The sequence below is a fragment of the Heterodontus francisci genome, chromosome 6 (assembly GCF_036365525.1).
Source record: "Heterodontus francisci isolate sHetFra1 chromosome 6, sHetFra1.hap1, whole genome shotgun sequence".
NCBI classification, from domain to species: Eukaryota; Metazoa; Chordata; class Chondrichthyes; order Heterodontiformes; family Heterodontidae; genus Heterodontus; species Heterodontus francisci.
In genome coordinates this window covers 128,665,309-128,678,585 of record NC_090376.1, presented here as the reverse complement: position 1 = coordinate 128,678,585, position 13,277 = coordinate 128,665,309, and the positions used below count along the sequence as shown (strand labels likewise).

The following is a 13,277-nucleotide window of genomic DNA, read 5'->3' as shown; positions in this document are numbered from 1 at the left end:
ACAAATTAATCTTGGGACAATTTAGTCTTGAGGGAAAACTTTTCCCTCTGGGTTTAATTGTCCCAAGGTGAATTTCTACAATTGTAGTGTATGTGCAGCAATCATTGCTTCTTGCCACACAGTGGTGGCCTTTGCTCCCCAGCTTCCAGGCTTGTACATTCTTCTAGCCCTTTGGCACACTTCACCAGGACTTTCAGTTTGCATCGTGACAACCGCCAGATTGATAGTCACTCTGAATCTCCACATGATTGATACTTTGGCTAAAAGACGCAAAGGATTTTCATCTCACAGATGCCTACTTTATCTTCAAAAAATGAGTGTGACATCTGCAGAACCTGGTAAGAGGTGATCGAGAAGCAGTTAGTAGTTAAAGGTAATTGTATATTGTTGCAAATGTTCGTCACTCATTGCAGCACCAGCCTGTAATGCAGATTGGGGGAGAGGGGTAGTTCAGTGATAAGAGAAAAGGAGGGTTGTAAGGTCAAGCACCCTGTTACACGTTACCATCTGGCTTTCTATCTGTAACTGCTCTGGTTCTCTGTCTCTGCTCGGGATATCCATGGCTGCCTCACCTGTAAATATATTTAAGGGGAATCTAGCTAGGTACATGAAGGAGAAAGGGATAGAATGTTACGCTGATAGGGTGAGAAGAGGCTTGTGTGGAGCATAAACACTGGCATGGATCAGATGGGCTGAATGGCCTGTTTCTGTGTTGTAATTTTACGTAAAGGATGATTTCCCAATCCTTTCCTTTTCATTTTGTGCAAGTTTGTCCTGTAAGAGGAAAGGCAGCATGTTATGTAGTTTTGTGCTGAAGCATTGTGAACATCTGTATATGAGGATAGAATAATTTAGCTGGTGCTATGAAGCAACACCATGCGTGTGTGCAAGAGAGGGCATTAATTGTTAAAGGAGTGGCAGGGTTTTGACGCAGCAGCAGGAGAATGGGCACTGGTTAATTGGATGAGAGGAATGTGAGGTGGGGAGGGGAAATTTTTCAGAAGTACTATTATAATACAGTCATAGAGAGATACAGCACTGAAACAGGCCCTTTGGCCCACCGAGTCTGTGCCAACCATCAACCACCCATTTCTACTAATCCTACATTAATCCCATATTCCCTACCACATCCCTGCCTTCCCCCAATTCTCCTACCACCTACCTACACTAGGGGCAATTTACAATGGCCAATTTACCTAAAAGCCTGCAAGTCTTTGGCTGTGGGAGGAAACTAGAGCACCTGGCAGAAACCCACATGGTCACAGGGAGAACTTGCAAACTCCACACAGGCAGTACCCAGAACCAAACCCGGGTCACTGGAGCTTTGAGGCTGCAGTGCTAACCACTGTGCCACTCCAGGACTGTGCTTGTATTGACAACACGAATGTGAATGGCAGCCCTACCTTAATGGTCTGGGTCAGGTCATTGAACTTTTTTCTGGCACGCTGCTTACCAGTCTGATGCGTTTAACTTATGGCATTACCATGATTTTCCACCTCTGAACTTCCTTGCCTGACAGTTTGACAGGGCACTTTTCTCCCATCCGATGGGAAGAGGATATTTTTCTTCTTTCATTAAAGCGAACAGGGCACTATCGGAATATCCTTCAGTGTACATTATTGCTGTCTTCACTTGAGCTCCACAATGAATAGTGCCCTGCCCCTTTTAAGAGGTGCAGGCTAGCTGGAAGTGACATAAGGCTTACCACAGATTTCCCCCCCTGCCCAGAAGGCAAGCTGTCTATTTATGAGCACAATTCACCCTAACATCTTGCCCATTGTAGTTATGTGAGTTGCAGGCCTGAAAATGGTTTGTGGCACTCACTGATGTCATCAGGCAAGTGACTTAGTCACCCCTGCTCACTTTGTGCCCATTTAGGCTGCCATTTGAAAATTCCTCCCTCATTCTACAGGCTCTCAGGCTTGTTCTTAATCCAGGGCCCTTAGATTTTCACTAGCTCTGAAAGTTTCCTTTGCCATATGTCTCTTTACTGCTATACACCTGATAAGAGCAAATGTCAGGATTGTGGTAATATAAAACAATTCCATTATCATACAACTTGCTATATACTTTCCATCATCAATATTATCATTGACAAAAGTTCAAAGGCTTAGTAAACAATTCTTTACAACCAGTGAATTTCAAGACAAAGCATTGTGATCTTAAGCACACTTAGCTGCATGATGGAAGTGTGTTTTTGTATATTTGCTGATAGAAGTTCAACACATCTTTACACACAAGGCAAAGACAGATGCTGTAGGGAGTGGGAGAGGCAGAAGGGGAGGTGAGTTCCCAAAATGGTGAGTGACATATAAATGTTTTTTTCTAGCCAGAAAAAGGCCATTTTGGTGATTTGGGATAGCTTATATAATTGGGATGCTTTGGAAAAAAGACTTATTTTAATCCCACAAGGAACAAGCTTGTAAAATTGGAACCCGGCTTGCTGGAATCTCAAACAAGTTCACTTGGGAGTAACGCAACTTTCACATCCTCACCTGAACCTTCGCTATAGGGCAACTTCCATAAGAACATAAGAAATAGGAGCTGGAGTAGAACATACAGTGCGTCAAGCCTGCTCCACCATCCAATTCCATCATGGCTGATCTTAGGATTCAACTGCAATTTCCTGCCCGCTCCCCATATCGATTGATTCTCTGAAAGACCAAAAATCTGTCTATCTCCGCTTTAAATATATTCAATGACAGAGCAGCCACAACCCACTAGGGTATAGAATTCTAAAGATTCACAACCCTTTGAGTGAAAAAAATTCTCCTCATCTCAGTCCTAAATGATCAGCCTCTGAGACTGTGCCTCTGTGTTCTATATTCTTCAGCCGGGAGAAACAATCTCTCCATGTCTACCATATCCAGCCCCTTCAGAATCTTGTATGATTCAATTAGATCAACTCTCATTATTCTAAACTTCAGAGAATATAGACCCAATTTACTCAACCTCTCATCATAGGACAACTCCCTCATCCCAGGGACCAATCCAGTGAACTTTCGCTGTACCGCCTCCAATGCAAGTATATTTTTCCTTTGTGGAGACTAAAACTGAGCATAGTACTCCAGGTGTGGTCTCAGTAAAGCCCTGTACAATTGTAGCAAGACCTCTTTATTCCTGTACTCCAATCCCTTTGCAATAAAGGCCAACGTGCCAATTGCCTTCCTAATTGCTAGTTGTACCTGCATGTTAACTTTCTGTGTTCCTTGTACAAGTACATCCAAGTCCCTCTGAACACTGACGTTAATTTACTCTTAATCCAGTATTATATTTACAGCATTCCCTTGTTCCGAAGAAGGGTCACTGACCCGAAACGTTAACTCGGCTTCTCTTTTCACAGATGCTGCCAGACCTGCTGAGTGGTTCCAGCATTTCTTGTTTTTATTTCAGATTTCCAGCATCCGCAGTATTTTGCTTTTATTATATTTACAGCATTCCCTTGTTCCATTCTTAAAATTTCTTTAAGTACATTTCTGCAAAGCTGCTGCTATGATGGTAGCTAAATGAAAATGAAACACGGTGAGAGAATCAGTTGGGCAATATTGGGAACAATGCATTAGTGTTTTTGTAGGAAATGTATTTGCCGACTATTTGTCTGGAGGTTTTAACTTATTTTTAAAGTCAAATATTAAATTTTGTATAAACGATACACACTTGCTCACATTTTTCAAGCAAGTGTAGTTCTGGTATTATCTATTTGTGCATAGCATATTTGTACAGCAAAGTTTCACGATACAAGCTCTTACACAGCCATATTAATCATTCGCCTACAAATAGATTTAACAATATAAATGAACATATAGCATGGAAAATGATGGTCTATCAAGCCTCCTTCCTCAAACAACAAACAATCCTTTCTAACACTATCATGTTGAAAATCTGTACATTGTTCAAGCTGACTTAAAACAAAGTTCAGATGGTGATTGCTATTCACAATATCAAAATGTTTCTTTTCTTCAAGATCAATTTGGTTCACCGATTTAAATTGCTAATGGTTACAGTTGCAGGGGTTCTTCTGAATAGAACAAGGAAAGTTATTGATCACTGTGAATGTCAGGAAAAGCTTGTGAAGTGAGTTAACCTTCAGAGACAGAAATGGATGGTTCTGATGAGGTGGTGGGCCTCCTATCTCAAAGCCCACTTGAATATTCACATATACGTTTTCATTGTTTTACAAGATTGTTCCATATTTTTTGAAGAATTGTTATGTCTATTCCAGAAACTAACAACAAGCACTGCCTATGCTAGTCAGGTAGCTTGGGGTTGAGTTTTAACTCCTGCCGAAATGGGTGGGAAGTCACTGGAGCACCTAAAGCCAGCGTTGAGTGGCCCAAACTGTTTTTTAGGCTCGGGCCTTGTTTAAGTGCTGTGTCCACCAAACAGGTGAGACTGCCTCAGCTTGCCAGATGTAGGAGAGTAGTAAATCAATCATATGCAATGCAGAGCTGCCTGGTAGGTTTGGCCAGGGAGTGGGTAGGGGTGTGTGCAGGAGGCGCTAGGTGAACTCCCAGGGATCTTGAATGGGTTGGGCGTGGGGCAAAGTTTATTCATAGACCCAGGAGGAAGCTTCTTGCTCCACCTGGGCCCACAAAATTAAATATTTCCTCAGCTGGTTTTCATACCATTGGTTAGGTCTCTCAACAGCTGGTGCAAATGGATGGGACAGGCTCCGCACGTTTGTACCTGAAAGTTGCATTCAGGTCCTTTGTGGCTTTTATTTATTGTCTTAAAAAAAAGTTAAGAGACCAATGCTCAATACCTTGCCTCAAAAGTCCTGCTTAGGCCAGAAGGAAAAATATTGGTTGGAAGGACACAACTTCACAAAAATATGAACTCGTGTCTGCAGCTAACCAATTCAAAGTCCTGTGTTATTTATGCATGTTTCACAAATTCCTTTGGGATGTTCTGTGCTTGGATTAACATTTGTGAAAAACAGGAGTGCATCCTTATTGCCACATAAGTGAACAGAGTAGGTGACACCCAGTATTAATTAACCACATTTACTTGATTTTATGTGACACATGTGATTATAAATGAATAAAGAATCACTTAGTGTCATGTGTTATGACAGATGCATATTTTACTGCATGATCTCTTACTAATGTTTTAAAGTAGTAACATTTTTAACTAATACAGAATCTTGTTTTTCACCAACTCCTTTCATTTCCATTTGCATTCTATTGGAATATTGGCGGAGAGCTATAAGTATAATGATAAGGAACATGCAATTGCGCAAAATAAATTGTTACAAATTTTACCATTTATGGGACTCTGATAGAAGCTTGTTCTTCCACGTTGTTTGTAAATGATAAACCCATATTCAGGTTTTGGTAATGTTCACTTTAAAGGGGCAGTGTTTTCAGGACATAAAATGTGTGTTAAACATTTTTGTTTGGCGATGGAGAAGGACAAGCCAAGCCGTGAGCTAATTTCCACCCAATTGAACCACACACATATTCTGAATTTATATTATCCTTAGTCATTTGCAAATAGTTAAAAATAAATCATCAGTGCTCTTTTCTGGTGAGGTAGATGCCCCTTAAAGAAATATCTCCACAAGATTTTAATTGCATGCATGTAGCACAACTGCATGTCATTTAGGTGGGTTACATTGCATGTCTCACTTTTACCCTCCTCACGAATGATACTTTGCCACAAGAATCGAGTGACTGCTCTGCACGTCCTGGTATGGATTCGCATAATATCTGCTCCAGAGTGAGATTCATCAAATTCAAACAAACATTTCAACAAAAAGTCAAATCATTTAGAGATGGCTTGAACAAGAATGAGCCATACTGTAGTGCAAGGTGTGGAGGAACTTTTGTGGAATATATTTAGGAGAATGGTCATCTTCAATCATGACATAAATGTGCCAGTAGCATAAAACACTCATTGAATGAATGGAAATTGGGTAGTAGAAATAAGAACAAAGCATAGATTCACTTGCCACAAATTTTGAACGGTCCACTAGAATTAGTTTGGCATTGTCCATAAGTTTGATTAAGGTCCAGCTGTCTCTGTGACCAATCTTGCTTAAGATACCTTGGTGTCTTGCTTGCAGGAACATAGGAATAAGAGAAAGTCATTCAGCCCCTCAAGCCTGTTCTGCCATTCAATTGAAATCATGGCTGATTTGTATTTTAAATCCATTCATCTGACTTGGCTCCATATCCTTTAATGCCCTTGTCTCGCAAAAATCTGCTGATCACAGATTTAAAATTATTCACTGAGATAACATCTACTGCTTTTACTGTGCGGGTTCTATACTTGTGTTACTCTTTGCATGAATAAGTGCTTCCTAATTTTTCTCCTGAGTGGCCTGGTTCTGATATTAAAATTAGGTCCCCTTGTCCCCAGCAGTGGAAAAAGTTTATCTCTATCTATCCTATCAGTTCTTTTCAAAATCTTGAAAATCTCAACCAAGTCAACTCTTAACCTTCTGTATTCTAGGGAATACGAACCTAGTTTAATGTAATCTCTCCTTATAATCTGTCCACCAAGGATCCTCAGTCTCATCCACTTCTTCCATGTACAGTTTGATGGCTCCACTTCCAACAGTTTCAGAGTGAAGAATGGAGTGAAACAGGGCTGTGTCCTAGCCCCCACTCTGTTTGGCATTTTTTTATCCATGCTCCTGACCTTCACCTTCCCTGCAGATATGGAAGAAGTCCACTTGCACACTAGGTCAAACAGCAAGCTCTACAATCTATCAAGGCCGAAATCGAAGACAAAAACACATCACGTCCTGATCAGAGAACTCCTCTACGCTGATGATGCTGCATGAGTCGCTCACACGGAAACTCAGCTACAAAGACTCATGGACTGTCTCTCCCATGCCTGTAACTTGTTCTCCTTGACTATAAGCGTCAAGAAAGCTGTGGTCATGGGACAAGGTGTTGCATCTCTGCCGTTAATCACATTAAATAACACCCCACTGGAAGTGGTTAGCAAATTCTGCTACCTTAGGACCACGGTGACAGATAATCTGTCCCTTGATGCAGAGCTCAATACATGCATAGGGAAAGCAGCTACCACCTTTGGATGACTCGTGAAATGCGCACGGGATAACACCAAGCTGACCCTTAGGACCAAACTGATGGTTTAAAAGGCCTGTGTTCTCAGCACCTTGCTGTATGGCTGTGAAACATGGGCGACTTACAGCCACAAGGATGTCCATTTTTGCTGTCTGCGGAGCATTATAGGCATTATCTGGCAGGACAAAACTACAAGTATGGCAATCCTCTCAAAGGCAGAGCTCCCAAGTGTGTTGACACTAATCAATCGGAGATGGCTTCGGTGGATCGGACACGGCCGCAGAATGGAAGATGGTCGCATACCCAAGGGCATACGAACATACAAGTTTGGAGCAGGAGTAGACCACTCGGCCCTTCGAGCCTGCCCCGAAATTCAATAAGATCATGGCTGATCTGATTGTAACCTCGACTCACATTCCTGCCTACACCTGATAACCTTTCACCCCCTTGCTTATCAAGAATCTATCTACCTCTGCCTTAAAACTGGTTAAATACTCTGCTTCCACTGCCAGTTGAGGAAAAGAGTTCGAAAGACTCACGACCCTCAGAGAGTAAATCTCTCCTCTTCTCTGTCTTACATGGGTGATCCCTTATTTTTAAACAGTGACCCCTCGTTCTAGATTCTTCCACAAGGGGAAACATCCTTTCCACATCCACCATGTTTCAATCAAGTCACCTCTTACTCTCCTAAACTCCAGCGGATACAAGCCTAGCCTGTCCAACCTTTCCTCATAAGACAACACGCCCATTCCAGGTATTAGTCTAATAACCCTTCTAAGAACTGCCTCCAATGCATTTACATCCTTCCTTAAATAAGGAGATTGATACCAATAAGGAGACCTTCTGTATGGTGAGGTAGCCGGGGTCAGACGACCAGTGGGCGGCCAAAGTGTCGCTTCAAGGATGCTTGCAAGCGTGACATGAAGGCCCTAAATGTCGACTATCACACCTGTGAGTCACTGGCTGGTGAAAGAGGGAAATGGTGACACATCCTGTGGACTAGTGTGTACTACCACGACGACCAGTGGCTACAGCAGCTTGGCAATAGGTGCCAATGCCAAAAACAACAACTTCACAGCGTCACTTGGCAGCTTCACGTGCGGCACTTGTGGCAGAACCTGCCTCTCAAGGATTGACCTTCACAGCCATGGATAAAGGTGCAACAAGAGAAGACACCCCACTTAAAGGGATGGTTTGCTGCGTGTTCATCATCTTTTGTAGATGGAAGGATGCCAACCACCATCTTATAATCTAAACCTTGGAGCCTTGGTAACTTTCTAGTGAATCTATGCTTCGCTCTTCCTAAGACGAATATATCGTTTGTATGGTACGGTCCTCAAAGCTGTACAAAGTACTCCTGAAGTGGTCTAACCAGGGCTTTGAAAAGCTGCAGCAAAACCTCCACCCCTTTTATATTTGAGCCTTCTAGTTATAAAGGCTAATATTCAATTTCCAGCAACATTTCTCTTCCCTCCCCTGCACTGTCATCTGGGGAGCTGCTAAGGATTTTTCTTGACACCACTTCTCTTATTCATCTCTGTGCCATCAGTTGGTGATCTCATTTGCGTATAGTGTCAGCTTCTGTATGTATACTAATAATACTGAGATCTCTAACAGGTCTTTTGATTGCCACGTGATGTCAAATATCTTGTCTCTCATGAATCTTAACGGCCTCCAACTCAAGGTTGGGAAGCTGAAGCCACTTTATACAACGACTATCACAAACTCCAGTCCCATACCACTAACTCTATCTAGGCCCTTTTTCTACATTATAAAGGCAGCATTAATGATAGAATGATCGAATCATAGAATAGTTACAGCATAGAAGGGGGACATTCAGCCCATCATGTCTATGACAGTTCTCTACAAGGGTTCGTCAGCTAGTCTCACTCCCCTGCCCTATCCCCGTCGTCCTGGAAATTATTTTTTTCATGGGCTTATCCAATTCCCTTTTGAAAACCACAGTTGAATCTGCCTGCACCACACTCTCAGATAATATATTCCAGATCCTAGTCACCCGCTGCGCAAAAAAAGTTTTTCCCCTTGTCGCCATTGCTTCTTTAGCCAATCACCTTAAATTGGTATCCTTTGGTTCTCGATATTTCTGTCAACTGTAACAGTTTCTCCCTATCCACTCTGTCTAGGCCCCTCTTGATTTTGAACACCTCTATCAAATCTCCTCTCAACCTTCTCTTTTCTAAGGAGAACAACTCCAACTTCTCCAACCTATCCACAGAATTAAAGTCCCTCATCCCTGGAATCATTCTTCACATCACAAGTGTAGTGACCAGAGTTGGACACAATACTCTAGTTGAGGCCGAACCAATGTTTTATAAATGTTCATCATCATTTCCTTGTTTTTGTACTCTCTGCCTCTATTTATAAAGCCCAGGATCCCAAATGCCTTTGTCTTAATCTTGCCATGTTTCAAGCAAACAGATATACAGAAATTTTAGGCTTCTAATCCTGCAATTTAAATCAAATTAATAATGTTTTGACAACATTCATTGACTGTGCTGTTGAGACCTCATGTAAACAGTTTTGTTTTTTCCCGACTCCTCTGCTAATCTATCCAAACAACATTCCATAACCTCAGTCATGGAGTTGTAAAGTCATTACAGCACAGAAAGAGGCCATTTCACAAAATCACAGAATTGTTACAGCACAGAAGGAGGCCATTCTGCCCATCGTGTCTGGATCAGCTCCCTGAGTGAGCAATCCACTTTAGTGCACTCCCCTGCCATCTCCTATAACCTTGCTATTCTTTCTTTTCAGATAATTATCGAATTCCCTTTTGAATGCCTCAACCGAACCGGCCTCCACCCCACTCTCTGGCAGTGCATTCCTGATCCTAACCACTCGCTGTGTGACAAAGCTTTTCCTCGTGTCGCCATTGCTTCTTTTGCCAATTACCTTTACATTTGACTCATCGAGTCCATGCCAGCTCTCTATAGAACAATCCAGTCAGTCCCATTCCTCGGTGCTATCTCCACAGCCCTGCAAGTTTATTTCTCTCAGGTGCATATCCAATTTCCTTTTGAAATCATTGATCATCTCTGCTTCCAGCACCCTCTTAGGCAACATGTTCCAGGAGGTACAAATATTTTACCAAATCATAGTTCATACAAACTCCGAATGTCATAACATCCTCCTCTGCCAAAGCAACCCCATCCCTGTTATTTCGATGATTCTCACTTGGTGTATCATTCAATGTTTCTCCTTGAAGAATTTGATACTGGTTTAACTCCCCTTTACTTATTACATGTAAGGGTAACCTTAATAACCAAGGGTTAACTTATGAGGAGTGATTATACAAACTAGGATTGTATACCCCCTTGAATTTAGAAGGTAAGGACTAATTTGAATGAAGTTCTCAAGATATTATGGGGAACAGATAGTTTCTCTCTACCTACCCTATTTCCACTGGTTGAGGAGTCTAGGACTAGGGGGCACAGTCTAAAAATTAGAGTGAAATTAGGAAACACTTCTACATGTCAAGGGTGGTAAAGGTTTGGAATTCTCTTCTGCAAATGGCAATTGATGCTAGATCAATTGTTAAAAATTTTAAATCTGAGATTGATTGATTTTTGTCAGCCAAAGGTATGAAGGCAAAGGCCGGTGTATGGATTTAGGTCATCGAACAGCTATGATTTCATTGAATGGTGGAACAGGCATGAGGGGCTAAATGACCTCCTCCTGTTCTTGTGTACGTATGTTAAACATTTAGATTCAATCAAATTGATTTGGCACAGATAAACCTTTTCCTGCATTACATTATTACTGAAGTAGAAGGGTTTGAAACTCTTTCAAACCCTCTACTACAGTAATAATGTTTGAGACAGTATGAGGAAAACCTCCCACCATGATGTAAGAGATCACATGTGAGAGAGACTGGAGGGAGAAACAACATAGCTTCAGAGGAGTCATACAGACATGGGTAGAGCTGTATATTGTTAAAATGTAATAAATGGGTTCCATCTATCTCTTTGGCCTCATTATCTCGAGAGACAATGGGTAAGCGCCTGGAGGTGGTCAGTGGTGTGTGGAGCAGCGCCTGGAGTGGCTATAAAGGCCAATTCTAGAGTGACAGGCTCTTCCACAGGTGCTGCAGAAAAATTTGTTTGTCGGGGCTGTTACACAGTTGGCTCTCCCCTTGCGCCTCTGTCTTTTTTCCTGCCAACTGCTAAGTCTCTTCGACTCGTCACACTTTAGCCCCGCCTTTATTGCTGCCCGCCAGCTCTGGCGAATGCTGGCAACTGACTTCCACGACTTGTGATCAATGACACAGGACTTCATGTCGCGTTTGCAGACGTCTTTAAAGCGGAGACATGGATGGCCGGTGGGTCTGATACCAGTGACGAGCTCGCTGTACAATGTGTCTTTGGGGATCCTGCCATCTTCCATGCAGCTCACATGGCCAAGCCATCTCAAGCGCCGCTGACTCAGTAGTGTGTATAAGCTGGGGATGTTGGCCACCTCGAGGACTTCTGTGTTGGAGATGCGGTCCTGCCACCTGATGCCAAGTATTCTCCGGAGGCAGCGAAGATGGAATGAATTGAGACGTCGCTCTTCGCTGACATACGCTGTCCAGGGTTAAATGGGTTAATGTTAAAATTACTGAAGATTCAATAATCTCTCCTAGTTAGACTAACCAAATATACAACAATTACATGTAATATAATTTGCATTCACCTGTTCTTTTCACTTATATTACCTTCCTGGTTATATCCTTTTTAACATAATTACCAGTTAACTTCATATCCATACTGGTCTTCTGCTCCTTTTTTATATTAATATTCTTGGATTTTCCATTTGTGCTTCCCAACCTTTAGATCAGCTGCTCATCTTATCTCCAGAGGAACAATGATTGATTACTATGTATTTTACAGGTAAGGCGTGTTTGTGGGATATCCTATCAGTCCAAATAAGTCCTCCTGTTTTCCCATAATATGAACTATAAGAAACTGCATAGAAGGTCAATGAAACAAGCTTTACAAATTGAATGCTGAGCTATCTCTCCAAAATTTTGCACATTTCACACTGGATTAACAAACTTTTGTCATCATTTATATTGGTTAAGTGTTTTCATCGATGCATGAGAAGTATTTAAAAGATTATTATTCCAGATGCAACATCCCTGTCTCCTCCCATTTATGAAATTATTTGGTATAAGATTGCATACCCCACCACCCGACTCCAACATTTTGATTTTGGATAATTATCACAAATTCCTTTGTGCTGCAAAACCTATAGGAAGATTTAAAAAAATGTTCACATAGGGATTTTCTTTTGTCTCTCTAGCTGTACAGGCCACCAATATAGAGTATGGAAATTGGTATTGACACCGAGAGACACTACACATTAAGAGGTAGATGATGTCAAACCTGAAATGATCCATATTTGGGCTGAATCCAAGTTTTTGGGAGCAATACTGCCAACAAGATATTTAGGTTGTTTGTTTATTTATTCTGCTTTCACCTTATAAAAGGCACAGAGCTTGCCCACGCAAAGGTTTTGTCTGGCTTAATTGAACTGGTTCTAATACAACTGGCTAGCTTTTCTGCTTTCAAATCACTCAAGAGTCTACTTGCTACAATAAGTTACATAATAGAAATTGGCAAATAATACCAGGAATACAGTTTCTGTACTGAATAATGATCTTTGCATAGCTTATTTTCAATGACTAATGCTGATTGCTAGTATAAATTCTTAATTGGGATTGGTTAGAGAGAAAAATATTATCTCTTTCACCTTGGATGATTATTCTCAAAATTCCTGCAGTAACAACCATGGATAATTATTAATCACTTGGTTATAGCCAGTGATTATTACCATTTCCCAGTAATTATTCATGGATTCAGCTGAAGCTGGACTGTGTGATGATGTATTAAATTGATTGGCCTATTAGCTGGTGATGTACAAAGATACGATACAAGCCTGGAAATTACACTGTGTGGTATTATTGAATGCATGTTTACCATGTTCTGCTCAAATCCCTTCATCTGTTATTTTAACAGAGGTGTTAGCTCAATTAAAATGAAGAGGTTAACAGCTCCATTAATGTAGCAGACGGAAGAATTTGCCCTGAATGCATTAAGCTTTAGTGGAAAATGCATAGTGTAATTTTGGTATATACATTATTACGACTGGATAGTAATATAACAAACACCATTTTGCATCTGGCTAACTGTAATGAGCAACATTACAAAGAGCTAGTAGGAATAAATGATACTGAAACTG

At 41.3% G+C, this 13,277-nt stretch overlaps 1 long non-coding RNA gene across 1 annotated transcript; it reads left to right on the top strand.

Annotated features, from left to right (window-relative positions):
• The first annotated feature begins 209 nt into the window (after positions 1-209).
• On the top strand, positions 210-13,020 carry LOC137371031 (uncharacterized). Its single transcript, XR_010975170.1, has 3 exons — positions 210-338; positions 11,870-11,926; positions 12,339-13,020. It is a non-coding gene; the product is annotated as an uncharacterized lncRNA (long non-coding RNA).
• Positions 13,021-13,277: the final 257 nt, after the last annotated feature.